Raw genomic sequence first — 20730 nt, 5'->3', positions numbered from 1 at the left:
AAAATATTATTTTCTAATGCATTAATTACATTACCTGAGGTGCATTTCCTGAGTGGCATTATCCAATTATATTTGGTGAAGTCATCTACTGCTATCAGGATGTATTGCATTCGATTGGAAGATGCAGGTAATGGCCCATAAATATCCATATATAACTTCTGCATTGGACGACTGCTCAGATTGCTGTTCAAAGGTCCTTGGTCCCTCCAGTTGCTACTTTTGCTTTCAAACACACTTCACAACATTTTACATTATTTTTCACATAATCATTTAGTTTAGGGTGATAAAACCTTTCATTTATTTTCTGTTGTGTTTTTAAAATGCCGAAGTGACAGCCAGACAATGAGTTGTGATAATACTCGTATACGACCTTGAATAAGTGCTCAGGTAAATAGATCCTTTTAGAATTGTTTTTATTGTTCACATAAAATAAACAACCCTTTTTCCACACTGTAAACATCACTATTGGTATAGTTCAATACACCCTCCATAATTTTAGTTATATTTACATCCTGCTTCTGATGCGTTTTTAAGTCCATAAAGCTAAAAGGCATCGTACTTATACTATTTATAGACACTGTTTCCTCTCTTATTACTAAGTCCTTATTATTTACAGTTTCATTGTTCATTTTTATAGAGTTATCATTCATCTTGTCCTTATTCACTAATTTTTCTAGTTTCAAGTAACACATTGTTGTCAACTTCACTATCTTGAAATAATCTAGATAAATAGTCCCGCTACTGGGTTCTGATTACCTTTAACATGCGTAATTTTAAATGGTAGAGACAATATAACCTCCACCCAGCGCCCTAATTTTCCTAACTTACGAAAGTGGGACAATACCCAAGCCAATGCTGAGTTGTCGGTCACTAAGTTGAATGGTCTCATTTCTAGGAAATTACGGAATTTATTTATTGAACAGACAACTGCCAAGGCTTCCTTTTGATAGGTAGTAAGTTTCACCTCACTTTCATTAAATTTTCTCGAATAATAGGCCACCGGTTTTAAATGTCCATTATCCGCTTCCTGTAATAAACAGGAACCGAGGGCCTTATCACTTGCGTCGCATTGGACTGTGAACTCCTTGTTGAAGTCAGGGATGGCTAACACGGGGGGACGGGTAACCGCTCGTTTCAGTTTATCGAACGATTCCTGACATTTTTGGTCCCACACAAATTTGGACGACTTCTTCCTCATTTCATTGAGTGGATGAGCTATTTCCGCATAATTTGGAATAAATTTAGAGAAATAACTAGTCATCCCTATGAACCTCGCAATACCTTTCTTGTCCCGGGGCCTCGGAGATTCTAATAACGTCCGTGTACGGTCAGGGTCCATTCTTATAGTGTCTTTGGAAACCAAATGTCCCAGAAATTTAATTTCATTATAACAAAATTTTACTTTCTCCGGATTCACAGTAAGATTATTTTTCTTTAAACACTCTAACACTTGTTTCAAATGCATATAATGTTCCTCCAATGTCTTCGAATACACAATAATATCGTCCAAAAAGGCGAGAGAGAGTGCAAGTAAATCTCAATTCTCCTAAGATTTTATTCATATATGACGACAATACCCCACTTCCAATTAATAATCCAAAAGGAATTCGTTTAAAGCTGTAACTTCCGAAAGGTACCGAGAACGTAGTTAACTCCTGGCTTTCCTTCGCTAAACTTATTTGATAAAAACTTTTGGTTAAGTCTATTACTGAGTAATAATTGTTTCCCTTCAAATGGTAATATAGTTCGTGCATGTCGCCTATAGGATAACTCACTCCTTCCAACTTCTTATTTAACTCCTTGTAATTAACTACTAATCTTTCCGATTTTCCATCTTCCTTACCTACTAAAAAGGCTGGACTCGAGTACTGACTCACACTTGGTTGAATAATGTCCTGTTCCAATAATTCGTCAATAATTTTTTTTTTTTTTAATTGTTTAGGTGGATTCAATGGATATGGTCTAAGTTTTACGGGTTCATGATCTTTAACTTTTAATTTATACTCATAATCTAGAGTTTTACCAATTTTGTCGGTAAACACCGTTGGAAATTCCTTTATAATTTTTATTATTTCATTACTGGCCTCTTCGCATCCTATTTTATAAGTGTGATTGGTGTTCATACACGCTACTGTAATACCTTGCACAAATTTTATACACTTCTCTACATTAAAGTCAAATCGACAACAATTATTTTTCAAGTCTATTAACAATCCAGAATGTTTTATAAAGTTCGCTCCTAAAATTGCCTTTTGGGCTAAGTCCTTCACTATAACAAATTCTACTTTCCAGGTGAACATATCTATTTTAATTTTTATATTTACACTGCCGATTACGGACATTTTTTTATTTTCAGCACTCATACATGTCAGGTTAGATAACTGGTAACACTTTACAATCTTATTCTCTAATAATAGTTTATACAGTCTATCACTTATTATATTTATACTACTACCAGTATCTAATAATACCTTTAATGATATATTCTTGCCAAAATCTATTTCTAAGCTGGGCAATGAACTGATATTTTCCGAATTTTTCTTTTGCCAAGTGTGATTTAATTTAGCAGATAATTCATGTGAATTTTTGTTGGACACAATTTTAGGTAACCGGGAAAGTTCGCCCTTCCTTAACTCATTGTTCGAACTTTCCCTACTAACTAGTTTTTTGACTCCTGTACATTATGAGCTACATTTTCGGGGTTTATAGCTGGAGTGTGGTTTACAATGGGTCTCCGCTGGTTTACAACAGGTTTCCTGTTTACCTCCCGGCACTGATAAGCATAATGACCAGGTCTATTACATTTATAACAAGTTATTGTTTCTTGCCTCGCCCTGATGCTGTTAACCGGTACATTATACTTCCTATTCACATTCAAATTATTCCCTGTTTTCCTCACGTTGTCAGCATAACCTAAATTATTCGCCCTTATACACATCTCATCCAGTTCGGAATATGTGCTCGGATTTCCCATAAACACTAGTTTATTTCTGGTTTCAGGATTAATTCCCACCTTAATTAATTCCACAACATCCCTTTCATTTATATTACAACAAAGTACTTCTACTGATTCCTTAATGTCTATAATGTAGTTGGATAAGCTTTCATTATATCTTTGGGGACGGTGCACCTTTTCAAATTTCAAAAGTTCACGCTGATGATATGGCACGAAATAATTCAATAATATTTCAAGCATTAATTTGACCGTGACATTGTCCTGTTTTATTTCCAATAGTTTCGACAAAAGAGCTCCCTGACTATGTGAAATCGCAATCTCCATAATATCCTCTTCCGTACATCTAGTTTCCTTTTTAAGTTTCAAGATTATTTTAAAGAATTCTAATAATTCTTGAACATTTAATCCATCGCAGATTTTTAACTCCTTCAAATAACGCTCAATGGGGTTCGGTAGTTTATTATAACTTAAATGTGGCCGTCCCGAAACAAACACCTCATCTCTCATATTTAGACCAGACTTATCTTTCACTTCCGGTTTACCAGCCTCTTCCAGCTCACCTTCTATTTCCAGATTGGAATCAGATAACTTACGCACCAAGTTATCAGATGTTTCCTTGTCAATTTTTAGGTTTTTTATTCTTAACAATAATTCACTTAATATACTATTCCGGTTTTCAACATGTTTAGCTATATCCTTTTCTTCGATTTTAAACAATTTACTTAAGTTAGTCAGTCGGCGCTGCCAATGATTTATTTTTGTTTCACACCTAACTATGTCCAATGTTAGTCCCTGTTCAATGGATTCCTCCAGTCTAGTTCCTAATACTTGGGTTTCTAACTTAATTTTATCCCATTCCTCCTTGAAAGCGACCTTTCCACTCAGGTTCAAATAATTACTATTTACATCAAGACTTATTAACTGCCGTAACTTTTTCCTTAAATCTATCACCTTAAGACTAGGAGACACTTCCACACCTCTTAACCTAATTTCATAGTCCAATTCCTCCTTGGTTAACAAGTCCACCTTAAGTGCCATTTTAAAAGTTTAATATTAAACACTTTATAATTTTCCGTATCCAAGCCACTTATTAATTTACAACCACTAAGTTCAATTTTATTAAGGTTCACCAGAATATAGCAGAGTGGCGCACTTATTTGTATACTAAATGTTAATATACAAAATTTTTTGTTTTTATTATGATGACCCTAAATAGTCTCGAACTCATAAGATTTAAGTAGATACTGGTGGAAATTAAAACTGCACCTTTTTGAAATATTCAGGTTTATTAAATCAATTCAAACTTCAATTGTTAACCTTGTATTCCACCAATGAAATGTTTTGCACAATAGTTTAAAATTACTACTTCCTTAGGCAAGGCACTTTCGATTTAACATGGACTCACTGTCCTCTAAATACGTGAGTATAAAATATAAAAATAAAATAATAATCTTGAATAAATTTGTATGAAATAAAATAAAAGGGCTTCTTCTCAAAACTAATAATATAAAAATTATAAACTTCTTTAAAATAAAATTCTCAAACAAAACTAAACAGTTCTCAACAGGAATTTTTCACAAGTTCCTACAGGATATGGTGCAGCACCTGCAGCTCTTAATTTTAACTAGAATCCCTATAATTTTCAATTAAATTTTTACGTTTGACTTTAAATAAATAACTCCTTTACAATTTAGATATATATTAGTCCACACTCAACAGAATTTGATCGTTAATTTCAAATTTCAATTCCAATTTCAAATTAATTCACTTCTTAAATTTTCAAATTTCAAATTTAGAAAATTTTAATAATTCAGTCAAAAGTACTTAGCTCTTTGGTCGTGAAGGTCTTGGAGTTCGGTATTAAAATAATCTATACCGACGGATCCTACGCCCGACACTACTTTTAAACTCGCACTAAAGACTTTACTCTATCGCTTCTCAACTCGGAATGGAAGCAGAGCGTGTTTTCTCGGCCTGCACCGACTACGCTCCTGTTCCTGCAGGCCTGTTTGAATCTCTCTCAACGCAGGTTCGCCGCCTAACAAAAGATTGAGTCCACTGTAGACTATTGTTTGGCAATCACTGCCATCAAGTCAGGTCTAGACCAGATTCCAAGCGCGTCGTGCCTGCCGCTGGATTACAATATAAATTTACTTTTTTATTCCCTATCCATTTACAATTCTAAAATAAAATTTTATTTATTAAATTTTTATTTTTATTTAAAGTATACCATGTAATTGGTATAGTAATGTAATGTCACTTTGGAAGGCAAAAAAACTTGAGTTTACCTTCCTTATTTTACTCTCTATAAAACATGGGGGTATCTCACGTTTATTTTTTTTTTCAATGTGCATACTGAAATAAGACGGTGGTTTTACAAAAGTTCTCATGCCAGAGGTATTGATCCGTACCAGTTATCCATTGTCACATGGCGTCCGGTCCCTGAAATCGGAGCCATCAACCGAATAGCTACATCTGTTGATGAGTTGCTGTGCCTGTAGGGTCCTGGTGGTTGTCTTGCCGGATATATCTCCAAATTGGCAGTGTAATATGTCCTTACATCACATAGCCCAAATACCTTGATGCCATAACGAGCAGGCTTGTTTAGTAAGTACTGCCAAAACGAACATTTACCACGAAATGCCTCGAGCATTTCATCAACCGTTACAAAAACACTCAGTGCATAATGTGCTTGGCATTTGCTGACAAATTCCTCAAATACGTCACGTATTGGTACAAGGTTGTCTAGAGCTTTACGCTGTCTTCTGGATCTAATGTCATCAAATCTTAATGCCCTCAACAAATCTTAAAGCGCTTCAAGGACATGGCTGACCTAAAATACTCATTGCCAAGACGGTTTGTTGACCATAAATATTCTATATTTCAAAGTAAAAGTAAAAGTAATGTACATCTAAGTATTAGTGGGAGGAGGGGTAGTACAAAATAATCTGCTAGAGTATAGTCTAGTACCACACGTATTCTCTATACTAATGTAAATATTATTATAAATGGAAAACTGCGCTTATGTAATATTCTTCCTGATTTAAACAGTTTTTCCCTCATTCAAAGTATATTGCGATCTGTTTAATCACCACAGTACAAGTAAAGTATATCTAAGTATAAGTGGGGGCGGGGTAGTACAAAATAATCTGCTAATTATTGTCTAGTACCACACGTATTCTCTATACTAATGTAAATATTATTATAAATAGAAAACTGTGCTTACGTAATATTCTTCCTGATTTAAACAGTTTTTCCCTCATTCAAAGTATATTGCGATCTGTTTAATCACCACAGTACAAGTAATGTATATCTAAGTATAAGTGGGGGGTGGGGTAGTACAAAATAATCTGCTAATTATTGTCTAGTACCACACGTATTCTCTCTACTAATGTAATTATTATTCTAAATGTAAAGCCGCGCTTACGTAATATTCTTCTTGATGTAAAACAGCTTTTACTCATTCAAAGAATATTGCGATCTGTTTAATCACCACAGTACAAGTAATGTACATCTAAGTATAAGTGGGGGGCGGGGTAGTACAAAATAATCTGCTAATTATAGTCTAGTACCACACGTATTCACTATACTAATGTAAATATTATTATAAATGTAAAGCTGCGCTTACGTAATATTCTTCCTGATTTAAACAGTTTTTACTCATTCAAAGTATATTGCGATCTGTTTAATCACCACAGTACAATTAATGTACATCTAAGTATAAGTGGTGGGTGGGGTAGTACAAAATAATCTGCTAATTATTGTCTAGTACCACACGTATTCACTATACTAATGTAAATATTCTTATAAATGGAAAACTGCGCTTACGTAATATTCCTCCTGATATAAACAGTTTTTACTCCTTCAAAGTATATTGCGATCTGTTTGTTTACCACAGTAAAAGTAATGTACATCTAAGTATAAGTGTTGGGCGGGGTAGTACAAAATAATCTGCTAGAGTATAGTCTAGTACCACACGTATTCTCTATACTAATGTGAATATTATTATAAATGTAAAGCCGCGCTTACGTAATATTCTTCCTGATTTAAACAGTTTTTACTCATTCAAAGTATATTGCGATCTGTTTAATCACCACAGTACAAGTAATGTACATCTAAGTATAAGTGTGGGGCGGGGTAGTACAAAATAATCTGCTAATTATAACCACACGTATTCTCTATACTAATGTAAATATTATCATATATGGAAAACTGTGCTTACGTAATATTCTTCCTGATTTAAGCAGTTTTTACTCATTCAAAGTATATTGCGATCTGTTATATCACCACAGTACAAGTAATGTACATCTAAGTATAAGTAGACTGCGGGGTACTACAAAATAATCTGCTAATTATTGTCTAGTACCACACGTATTCTCTATACTAATGTAAATATTATCATAAATAGAAAACTGCGCTTACATGAACCCTGGAGAGGGCGCGTCACTGATCCACACGTACTAGGTCGCGTGGTGTACAAAAGACCGCACTATGTATTGCTGTCTTTAAATCGTTATAATTGATTAAATACTGCTTTATATACAATTCTTATTCATCAAAAGGATTTTGGAATAGAATAATTTTACTGAAAATGTGTTCAACTGTAAAAAATATCATTTAATATTTTTATATACTACAAAACAAAATTGTTTTAATAAAAGTTTTTAGTATAAATGAGGAGATATAAAGTGTAGCTTTAAATAAACATTTCTACAAAACAAAATATGTAATTTAAAAAGAAAGTAGATTAAAACAAAAATACACTTTTTTAACAAAATATAAAAACCTAATAACCAACCGTAGGGTTTAATAATTGAATACCAAATCAAATCAAAAATTTTAAAAAAACTTACAAACAGCTACGGTAAACAATTTTTCGCTCAAAATTTTTACTCTCTTCACTCATCATCGTCTGTGTCACTGACACCCCCTTCTGCAGCGGCACATGTAACACAGGCAAAGGATGTGTGTTCCCGGCAGATGAAGCGTTGACATTGAGGGCACCTCGTGCGACTCTTTCGGTTTTTGGCTCTTGGACAAAGAACACACCTTCCAGTTTCACGCTGATCTTCTTCGACCACTGAACGGGCTGGTTCTGGTTGTCCACACAGTTGCTGGATCCTTTTCCGTAGTAACACAGGCAGTCGTGGCATTCCTGCCCTTTTTATCATTTGAGGGTTACGTAGAACTTTAGCTGAGTGGGGATGACTTGTCTTGAGTAAGACGTGGTACAGCTAGGCTCTGTATTTTAGTTAATTTTTGGTGGTAAACTCGTTAATTTCTAACGCAAATCTTACACAATTGTATTCATTATATTTTTTTCTAAACATTGCAAGTAATATTTTTCCAATTTTTAATCTTTTTGTTCCTATTCTTACGATAAACCGATCATTATTTCATGTTCCGTTCTCCGCCTCATCTAAGATCAGGTTCAAAGGGCGAACCGGTTCTCATATCTTCAACTGATAAGCCCGTACTTCAGCGCTCGCTCTCCGCTTCTTCTGCTTCGAGTCCTACTAAATCGATAATGCCAGCTGATAACAAGCCCTCCAACACACTTGACGCGGCCTTCGTAGAGAAGTGTGTCAACAACTACCTGTCAGGCGGTGAGGGACTGAGAGCGCTCTTCGCCAAGCTCACCGAAGAAGTCAACTCTGCCGTCGAGTCTACAGTGACGAATGCCCTCGCCAACATGCAAAAAGAGGTTAAGAAGATGCAGGATGAGGTGATCATCCTAACAAGGCGTGTGGGTGAGCTTGATGAGAGGCTGGGAGAGAGGTCAGATGAGCTGGAGCAATACCAGCGCAGAAACAACATCCGGATATTCGGCGTAGAGGAGAAGACCGCTGAAGACACAGACCAGCTTGTGATCGATCTCTGCCGTGACCGACTAGGCCTGGAGATGACCCGAGAGCAGTTGAGTCGCAGTTACCGCGTCGGGAGATCTCAGCCTGGACCAGCACCTGACGGCCGTAAGAGGAGTCGTGCCATTATTGTTCAATTCTGCAGCTACAGGGACCGGCGGAAGGTTTTTGATTCCAAGAAACGACTTAAGGGATCTGGCGTCACAATCAGAGAAGATCTGACGGCCCGGCGGACGGAGGTGTTGCGACAGGCGACGGCGCGTTTCGGGGCCAGGAGCACTTGGACCCATGATGGACGCGTGATGTGGATCGACCATCAGGGCGCTCGGGGTGTCGCGACGAGACTGGCGGACCTTCCTGTGGCGAAGATTGGACTGGCTACACCTATCAGCTAAGACCCTCCTTTTACTTCTAATATTCACAATTATTTTGAAATTGTTTTATATTGTTAAAATATGTTTTACTATTATTTAAAATACTTTTGTCTTACGTATAGAATAGAAGTAAACCTTTTTATTTATTTTTTATTCGCCTAAGTTGTGTATATGTGTTTGGGTGTGTGTGTATGTGTGCATTGTATGTATGTATGTATGTGAATATGTATGTATACCCTTCAGTGAACTACATATTTTAGTTCAGAGTCTCTTACCTCAAAGCTGGAATATAGCCATACTATTAGTTACTAGCCTAATGATATTTATACTTGATTTTAAATTAACTACATTCGTAATACCTATTATTTTGTCTTAATAAGCATATGCGTGTCGTATACAGGGTGTTTGAAAAGTATGGGTACGGCTTAATATTTTAAAAACCATAGGAGATAACATCTATAAACTTTGCACAGTGTCATATGGCTATGTAAACTATTTTTTCTTGCTATTACCATGACATGCCAAGGGGACGGCCCACAGAGGAAAACATGGAAATCTTAAATTGAAGCATAGGTCGAGTGAAACACAATAAATACCCATGTATAACACAGTTTTATTTATTGTGTTATAAATTTATCACATAATCGCAAAGTATATTGCGATCTGTTTTAATCACCACAGTACAAGTAAAGTATATCTAAGTATAAGTGGGGGCGGGGTAGTACAAAATAATCTGCTAATTATTGTCTAGTACCACACGTATTCTCTATACTAATGTAAATATTATTATAAATAGAAAACTGTGCTTACGTAATATTCTTCCTGATTTAAACAGTTTTTTACTCATTCAAAGTATATTGTGATCCAATTCTTGTAAAGTTCAAAAGTTAAAACCTTTTTAGTGAACACCAATAACTCAGAAGTCAAGTTTCAAATTAAGGAAAATCAGTAATACTGCCCATCCTTTAACATTCCATTAAATGTTACTCTAACTTTTATAAATCGTTTGTAAAGATGAAGATGTAGAGAAATGATTTTAAAACCATTACAGTATTAAACCTATTTCTGAAGTGATTAATTATCTGAGTAAATCTGATTTAATTAACAAGTTTGCCTTTATGCTCTGAAGTACTCCTAATGACACTAAGTAAGTTGTATAAGTTAAAGTAAATATATTTCTAAGGAACTCTCTGTGGTTTATTACACATATGTTTAACAAAAAGCATCGTCATATTTACTCATTAAATTGAAAGTGCTTGATTGTAAAAGAGAATTAGTACTAGGTAAAAAAGCATGTTTTCCGAGCAGTCTGTCTCTAACATTGGTGATCGGATTTGAGTACAGTTTAGATTCACTGTAGATCTCCAAACTTATTTGTCTAATAGAGCTTTCGCTGTCAATCTGAGTAAATCTGAAACAATGAAGGAGAACTGTCTCAAACATTGGTGATCAGATTTGAGTACAGTTTAGATACATTGTAGATCTCCAAACTTACTTGTCTAATAGAGCTTTCGCTGTCAATCTGAGTAAATCTAAGATAATGCAGGAGAAATATCTCAAATTTTAAAATGTGAATCAATGACACGGAATAATATTCTGATTTCTTGCATTACAACAGTGATTATTCCCATAATTTTAGTTTGAGCAGTTAGTGCGTGAATGTGTCTTTGTTTTAGACATTATTGTTATATTATATTTATTAACTATACAAAAATATCAAATCTAATAATGGTGAGGAAGTACCAAAATGAAATAAGAACAACCTAATACTATTTTACAAATACAATACATGTAAATATATTTCAATTGAAAGTGCTTAGTAATTGAATAAATTAATGTACGAAATAAATTATTCAAATAATATAGATATAATACTAATTATAAGAATGTTTAGTGCAAATAAGTGTATGTACATGAAAAACAGATCAATAACCTACATAAAGCTTAAAATTAAATATGCTTTAAAAACATATAAACATGTATACATGTCTTCGCCTCAGGTATAGGCAAAACAATGGTGGATTATTGTGGCTAAGCCTGAAGTATTTGGAGATTTGACGAACTAATCGCCAAGAATACTCAAAGGGATTTTATTACAATAATCGTATTTAAAAGGTTGTATCAAATATAAACATCTCTTCATTTATTTACATGAGTAAATATTTTACTATTAAAATATATCTTTGTATTTAGGACTTCAAAGATGTTTGCCAAAAGGCCTGTAACCATTTGAAATCAGTTGTTAAAAAAATTTTAAAAATTAAAAACTCTTTATACAATAGCTTTTAGCGAAATCAGGAATATTATACTATTTCAAAAACCTATAATTTAGTTGCAGCTTGTAGAATTAAAATTATCTTTGTCGCTTATCATTTTAATTAGTGGAGGAATTGCCATTGGAACATGCCACAGAAGCTGCACACGTTCTCGGTGATTACTAACTGGACTGTAAGAATGCCGTGATATGCTTCTGTTATCACTACATGATGAGATAATAACAACTTCCAACAATCCTTAGTAATTATAATTGTGCAAAATTATGAAGATTTAATATCATGTATTCTTTGTAATTAATGAGGAATTCCTACTTCATTTTGACAGTATTATCATTGAAATGCATATATACATGCACACCTACATTTAAAAGAATTTCAAGGTGAAATATTCCCTTATAACTTAAAAGAAATTTTCTCGTGCGCGTAGAGGGGATTACGGTGATATTCTAATATATATTTAGCTTTACAACGAAATTAAAGTACAATAAAACATGTAATGATCATATCATGGTGAATGCCTATTGTTTCAACTGTACACGTTAGGTTCAAGTATATTCAAATTAATATATATATATATATATATATATATATATATATATATATATAAACATATACATACATAAGTACACGCACACATGTATGTAAAACCACAATAAAATTACACGGCTTTTCTAAAATGAACTTAGATTAACATAATCAGTATTATGTTTATTTATAACTAATAGAAAAAAAAGTATTACAACACAATATTTATGAATAAATATTTAGAGGTAAATACTCGAGGAAATTATTTCAAACAATTCTTTTGTACAAATGGACGAAAACCTGTTACTCAATAGATTATATAGGCAATTAAAAAGAATATTTAATTTAGGAATGTTATTTTTCATACAGAATTATAATATCCATAACAATGAACTTTTCTTTCGAGGTACAACTAAGTGAAGGAGCTAAATTTCTATTTATAGCAACAAGCTATTAGTTAAGTTAAATATACTATATTAAAATATGAATTGCATACCTGTGCAATACATACAGTTAACACCTTAAACTTACTAAGTTAATATAAGAGCTTTACAGTAAGACTGTACTACACAATCAAACTGTTTTTATCAGAACTAGAGCAAGTGTTAGAACAAACTTTAATTAAAAACCTCGCTATTAACAATTGTATTCCTCCAGGGGAACAAATATTTCATTAGACAATGAGTAATGTTTAAACATTATGAGAACTTAATTTATAAGTAAATTCTGCTTTATTTTATATTCTTGTTACTGTATATCAAAATAAAGTAATACTCGTGACTCATAGTGAAGTTTTCTTACATATTTCATATCATAGCTAATGTTTGGGTATCTTTTAATGTTATTGCCAATTCACATAAAACATCCGGAAAAAACAATTTATAAGTTAAAACAGACTTATTAGTATTAGTAAGTAAAATATTTTATTTGTCTATTACGTGTAATTATTTACCTTACGAAGCTATTCCTTAGACTCTGTAGGATGAATAAATACACTACAAATAATGAAATGGAATTCCGTCTTATAACAATGTTTTTTCAAGACATATTTGTTACAATTTTGTAGAGATGTCTATTTATTTTATTACGTGGGTTTTAAACAATGCCATGAAATTATTGTTTCACACAATCAATAATACATTTATTTTATTTTAGAGCCTCAATTATTTCATAGCTTTACCCTGGAAAAACTGATGCAGATTTACCTTATAACCTTTCATGATATTTTAATCATGAATACTTCAAATCCAGGACATATATAAATTTTTCTCAACGCCATAATATATACACTATTATAATTTAATGTGAGATGATGTATTTTACATCGGAAAACACTAGTCATTTAATCCTGATTAGAAGAGAAAATCTGAGATAAACCCAATAACGGTATCCCAGTGTCAGCAGAATCCCAGTCTCTTTCTCAGCCAACTAGTAATATTACACAATATTAAGTGGGGTATATATATATATATATATATATATATATATATATGTTTTTATGTTTTTTTAGAAACGCCCAAATACTTGAGTTTTACTTTTTTTTTTAAAGGAAAGTTGCATCATTTTAATATTACTAACTTTAGCATTTAATTCTTTTCGACACTTTATTGAAAAAAATAAAATTCTAAAAAATCTATTCATTTCTCGACAAAGGTTTTACACTAAATCTAACTGGAAAATGAGTTCAAAAGTCCATGGTCATAATAAATATAATTTTCTTGTAAAATATTAAGTACAAACTTAAATTTTAAATATAAAAATAATACACTTTTTTTTATTTACCGTACATGGACGAAAAGGAATTTACGATTATACTGTAAAACAATCAATAACACACAAAACAATGATAACTGACTGTCAGTTAGTACTGTTTTATTCACTCAGGAGAATTTATTTTTTACTAATTAATTTGATATGAACTGAACTACATTCCATGGATTACGAATATACTTGGGAAGTTTCTGAAATTGTTACGGGAAGAAACCATACTTCCATTCCCGTAGTACTTCCATTCATCAACACTGAAGTTGCAATTTATTTTATACCGTTAAATTATAATTTTTCTACTTATTTACTTAAACTTCATGAATAAAACGAATAGAGAGAATAACTGCCCTATAACTAAAAAAAACTACATTACATTTATTATCACCTACAATTAAAGTTGTCGATTTTATTTTGTGTTGATTTTGTCTTATTGTCCTATTATTAATTTTTCAATTCTTAAATCTCTGACATAATCATCTTTCTGCGGTTGAACCCACTTCTCGAAACTGAGCAATATTTATCCACCAAGCCTTAAAATATTACGTAGCTGACGTTACTAAGCTATATTTGAATATCCTACCCTAATATTTATAGCCTTTCCTGATATTTGTTGTTTTACTCGTAACGAACTTTACGTTTAGGTCAAGATAGCAAACTTAGTTTTTTCTTGGATATTCAGTATTGTTTCTACATAATAAATATACAGGGGTGCTGGTGCAGAAGATATTAGACGGTTTCAAGATGTTTTACCTCACCTGTGTTTTAAAATATTTACATATTTTTGAAATTATTAACTACGATTTATTATACAAAATCGTTAAAACTGTATCCAAGATCCTAGTAAGTTATTCGTGTTTATATTTTTTACATTAAAAAAAGTCTAGAAATTCCCCTTAATAGTTTTTTCAGTGCTCAAATTAATGTTACTTCCCTCACGAAATTGAAATGTTATTGCTTTCTTTTTGATTACCTATTATTATAATACTAATTATTTAACTCAAGTGTTTTGCATACATAACCATCAATATAAAAAGGAATTTGTTACATCAAAGAAAACACACTTCATTAAAATATAAATTAAGTATTGGAAAATAGTTACACAGTTAAATGAATGGTTGTTTTCAGTGTAAATTATTTAAAACAATCGTATCGTCTGCTTCACAAATCCATGTTTCATTTAAATAATGAAACGCAGTGATATATTATGTAAAGTAATGAGTAATAACTGTTATTTAGATAGGTAATTACTTTTTTGTACTAGTATACAATTACTGCACTGTTCCACAACCAACACTAGTTTCTTAGCTTTTAGGCCTTAAACTAGTTTTTAATAAAATTTTATCTGATTTAAAATAGATCCTCATCATTTGAAGACGCAAAACCAAACTTTCACTTTTCATTAATTAACATTAACTTCAATATCCCTTCACTATAGTTTTCTTCCTATTGTTATACTGGGTGTCCACAAATATTAGTACAATTTAAATCTCAATATTGTTAATACGATTTCTCAGGTTTAAGTTAGGTCAACCACATAAAAGACGTTTGCTTCACAATTTTATGTAGTAAAGTCACTTCGTTTACATCGATGCATATCCCCAATGGTCATCAGACCTTTGTCATTGTTTAGACGAGTTTATCCTAAAAGGTTGGATTAGAAAACATAGACCACCCAGTATTCTACCTTACCAATTAGATTGTAACTAATAATAACTACCCCATTATCTTGATGTAACAAGTTATTTATTTTTTTAGTGCGGCTACGGAAAAGACTTTGTTTACGGAACACAAATACACACATTAGATGAGCTCACAGAAAGAACTATGTTGGTCTTCCTTCAGTCTTCAGCCAAACATTGGAGTAATCATGAATAATTTTCTTTATTCTAGAATTTTACTTCTAGTTAAAAAAGAATTATATATATATATATATATATATATATATATATATATATATATATATATATATATATATATATCTCAAATTCATTTTTTTATTTATGAATTAAAGGATACAGTGTGCTACGCGTTCTGTGTATCATAAGCAATTTTTTAGATTTGTTCCCTCAAGAATATTTCAGGTCCTATAATGTTGGTTAGTGGGTGTATCTGTAAGACGTAGCAATGAATGCGAGAAAATCACTTTCCAAGATAGCCATTTTCTTTCCTGTTTATTTCGTTCGATCTTTCGTTATTGTACACACGTTAATCACATATAATATATGTTGAGTTTAAAATATTATGATCCTTTCATATTAACCTCTATACACAATAGATTAGATATGAGAAACTATAAAAGTTAAATTTAATATCATGAATAAATAATCAATATTTTGTTTGATCATGTAAGGAAGGAGTCATGAAAAACTACTTACAGAGTATACAATAAGTATCCGTGCGCTACTTCTATGGCAAACTTATTTGCTTTTTGTAGTATTTAGGAGAGAGAGAGCCTTGTTGTGGGTTTGCAATATATAAGAAGTCTATAAGAAAACCAATATGCCTGTAGTATTGCTCAAAGCTACTAGAACAAAGAGTACAGAAATGATATAAAGCGCGTCTAATGAAGAATTGGAGCCCTCGGCATAGCGTCATCAAACATATGTCGTGGAGTCTGCTCTGTCACTAGGAAGCTGATGTTTGTTCTTGATATAGATTTCGCACTGAAACGTTAATACATCCTTCAGATTATTAATATAGTTCAATAAATATATCATTTAGCGTCATTATATTATTAGATTTAATGTACATAATGGGTTTAATCTACCAAGTCATCCCAGTTTAGTACACTTCGCTCAAATAGTTTGACTTCAATATTTAATTTAGATTATTGCTAATACTATTACGTTTATAAGAAATTGTAAACAAAAGTAATAATTTATATCTTTAAGAAGTTAAAAACATTACTGTATATCATATATTGTTTAGTCTCGGAGTATCTAATGTGGAAACGAAGTAAATTATTTGATTTCAGCTTCTTCCTCGTCATCTGTTTTTAAATCTTCAGACCAACACGGCTCTAGATTCAATGAGTCAAGTCTGTAAAAACATCGAATTCCAGACACGGCATTAAGAAGAAGATGAACTTGGAGCAAAACTCATCATTCTTATTAAATCAACTCTTGCCACCTTGGCTACTTTGTGTACACATTTAGTTACTCCACCGTGCTTATAGATTGTGCCAGTATATCGCAGTACACCCAGTTGTGCACTTGAAGAGACAATGTGAAAGCCAATTCACTTAGATTATAACATTTTATATTTTGTAATACAGTTGTGTCTGTTGGCCTAATGATGTCTGTTGGCCTGTTTTTTCATTATTTTGAGTATCTTCGTCAAGGTTTTATATTAATGAAAAAAATTAATAAATTTTTACTAAGTGTTAGGTAGTTTTTAGGAATAAATTAGTCCCACCAGTTAATTATGTATATTTTTTAATGCTCACAGATCTATAAAAATATATTCCTCGGAATAGTAATACTGTTAAACGATGAAAAAAATTTGTGATTTTAATGAACTTTGAATACCAGTAATAATATTGTTCATAAAGTGAGTGACATAGACTTCAATAGAAAATGAAAGCATATAAATTATTATACGGCAACAGCCAATTATCCCCGTAGAAAGAACTATTTACGGAAGGCTTACACATAATTATTGCGAATTTGTATCTAATAGGACATCAAACTTCCAGATATATTTCTCTTCCTAAATAAGAGCCATTTATACATAAGGCCTCACTTGGCTATTATACGAGGTTCTCCTTTATCTAATGACGGTAAATTTAAATAAAGAAGATATTTTAAACTCCTCAACATCTGTCTCTATGCTCTTCTCTTATTAAACATTTTTCTTCTTAAAATGAAGCCCGGGCACTATAGTAGTACTTTTTTTGGTCAAATAGTTGTACAATATGGCGATCTACTAAATTGTTCTATTGAGATACACACATCTTATGATTGTCTTGCATTAAAGCTTTATTATAATAACGTTTAATTTTCATAAATGTTTTAATAGGTTTATGGACAATAGACAAGGTTTTCTAAAATATAGGTAATGTTATATGGGTTAAGTAAGTTATTTATAACGGGTAAGTATTAAAAACGAATTAAACATTATACAACCTTAAAGGTGATGTAATGTCAAATTCAAGGACCAATTAGAGAAATATAATCCGTTTGGCAATGTTTGTAGGTACCAGTCAACATCATTGGTTTTTCTACACCATTCACGTGCAACACCATCACTCACAATATTTCCTCTACACACATTAACTAAACACGGGACAATATCCAGCCAGTGGATTTCTGTTGCACTATTCACTTCTGCTTTCAGGAATAGAACCAAACTCACTAATTCGTATTTAGCGGGGGGAATTAATAGAGTCGGCCTTGGTTATGCGACTTCAGCTCAACGCAAACTAGCCAGTCGAACTTGGCAGTGACAAATGTTGTACCGATCCTAGTCAAGTAAGTGTGCTGAGCGTCAGTATAAACACAAGGATTCTCTGTTTGGAGAATATCCTTTACAGCTTTATTGAAGCTGTTGTGATAAACTTCATAAAGTTCTGTCCGAAATCTTGCTGAGATAACTGCCGCTGTCATGACAAATACACAAAAATAAACGTGTTATTACAGTTCATTTCCACATGGAAGCACTACCAAACAGTTTAAAACTGGACATTTAAGTATTAGTAAACAGTTTGTTTTATTACTATGCTATTATTTAAAATGGCATCTAGAACTGGCAGTAATAAATCATAAACAGTACAATTTGTCCCAATTTACCTGAATATCGGTTTATTTTGTATTTGAATGTTTATATATATATGAAAAATGAAGCTTCTGAAACTTTTAAAATGATTGCAATTTATAAATAATATACTAAGTTTTACTTGAGCTCATTAAGAATAATGGAATGGCCCGAAATAAAGTTGTGTTGTAATATTTTAAATTTCGAAGATGCCAATGTCTGCACAGTTAAGATTTTCATTTCCGTATGGTTATTTGTTTTTTTAGTATTAATAAATAGTTTCATTAAGTCAAGGAAACCTTTAGCTTGTTTTTGCCATTTAATCTTTCCTTTGTAAAGATTGATACACATATATTTAGAACCTTATAATATATATTTGGTAAAAACTTATATGGTATTAGTATGCAAATGAGTTAAAGAAAATCTGCTTTTCATTTCTATAATATCAAATAGAGTGTTAACTTATAAATTATTCTGATTGACAGTTGACTGTTCTAACCTCATACAAGGATTGTAATAAATTTTAATTAACTGCCATTTACCAATAACTACAGATATTCTTCGATGTAATAAATATTTAATTAGAAAATGAGCACCGTTCAAAACATTTTGAATAATTAATACTACGATAAATCATAAAGAGAGTTTAGTTGTCTTTCTTTCATTTCATAAACTATTCGCATACACATTTTACAGGTTTAATACATACTATTTAGAAAATATCACCCAGTCTTTTTAAGTTTTTACGCCGAATATAAAAAATATAACAAATTGGAGAGAGCGTCTTATTTCTAATCACGATTAACATAGTCGTTTCGGAGTAAGAATGTTTCATAATATATAAAATTAGTTGACTGAACAACCTTCATAATAAATAGATTCTAGCTGTATAAACGCATTTTGTAGATAGTAAACCGGTGCCTACATATCTTACGGTATTATTATGGAAAAATATTGCTCATTCAATGTACGTTTTGGGTATTAAGCTCACTACTATGATTGAGATTATGAACGTGTGTTACATGCCTGTACACTGGGGTAATATATATAGTTACCTAAGGACATCTGACAGCTACTTTTCGGAAGAGGGTTGGTTCCAGAGTTCTGAAAAGGAGGGATGTAAAAGTTCAAGATAAAACTAGCTGATCATTTAACATAATTCTGGAAACCGTTGAAAGGCAGAAACAGTTCTTATCCTTGTCTAATAGGTTTTGTATCCTAGGTGACAAAACTATGTCTAGAATATGTGACACTCGTTCAGCACAAATATATCAGTAGTATTGTTACGTGATACTTAATCCTATATTGCTCCATCGATTTAGAGATCGCAGTAACAGATATTAGCAATGGATAGAACGTTGCGGAGACCATACTAAAAAAAGAGATAACTGCTATTAAGATTCTGTGGAAGACATCTAAGCCAAACTAAGATTAAATAATGTATGGCATTCTCGTGGATATCTATATAGTGAAAAGAGACTTAGGCAGGTTTAGCATTAGCTTTCCTGCTTAGTTAGTACCCTTGGGAAGAGTTTCAAAGGAGTTCCGAGCATGGGCAGCGGTACAAGTTCAAGGACATTACCTGCCCGCGTGGCCTTGAGTGTGTGGAGGAATGCAGGAGGGGTGGCGGGTTAGCGTTACGCGCTGCGTCCTGAAAACATTTCTTATAACTCATCGACAATAGCCTCCTTTATCGGAATCGTACTGACGCAATAACCTCATCTCACTCGCTAAACATTTTCTGTTTTGTGACGTTTTTGTTGAGTGTGGTGGTTGCTGGAGCTGTGTTTTTAATGATAATGTCTGATGAGTTGAAGTCAAAATTCAAAGGTAGAATAATTTTCGTAATCTTGAGTAATGTTTATACAATTTTGAAGGAAGAGAGAGACCGTCAAACCGTTAATATTCCGTTTTCAAAGGCTTGTCCAAGAACTGCCCTAGCAACGGTTTCCTATTTCAAAGCGAGTTGTGACTCAAATAAACAGTTAGCTTAAAAATTGAAGGTTACTAATGAGTGCAAGGCAAGTTTTACTACACAAAGAAGCCGACGACGTAGAACAGTTCCTTATTATGTAGAACATCGGATATGGACTAAAAAAATAGCGAGGGAGGAGCTAATGGAAAAAATAAACGTCCAGGGCTGTGAGAAAAGCTTGAGGTGTATATTAAAGGATCTGAGGTTTATTTGGCGAATGAAGCAAACAAGAGGAAATTAT

Source organism: Homalodisca vitripennis, chromosome X, assembly GCF_021130785.1.
Source record: "Homalodisca vitripennis isolate AUS2020 chromosome X, UT_GWSS_2.1, whole genome shotgun sequence".
Taxonomy (NCBI): Eukaryota; Metazoa; Arthropoda; class Insecta; order Hemiptera; family Cicadellidae; genus Homalodisca; species Homalodisca vitripennis.
The sequence above is the reverse complement of the archived record's forward strand: the minus strand, read 5'-3'. Positions refer to the sequence as shown.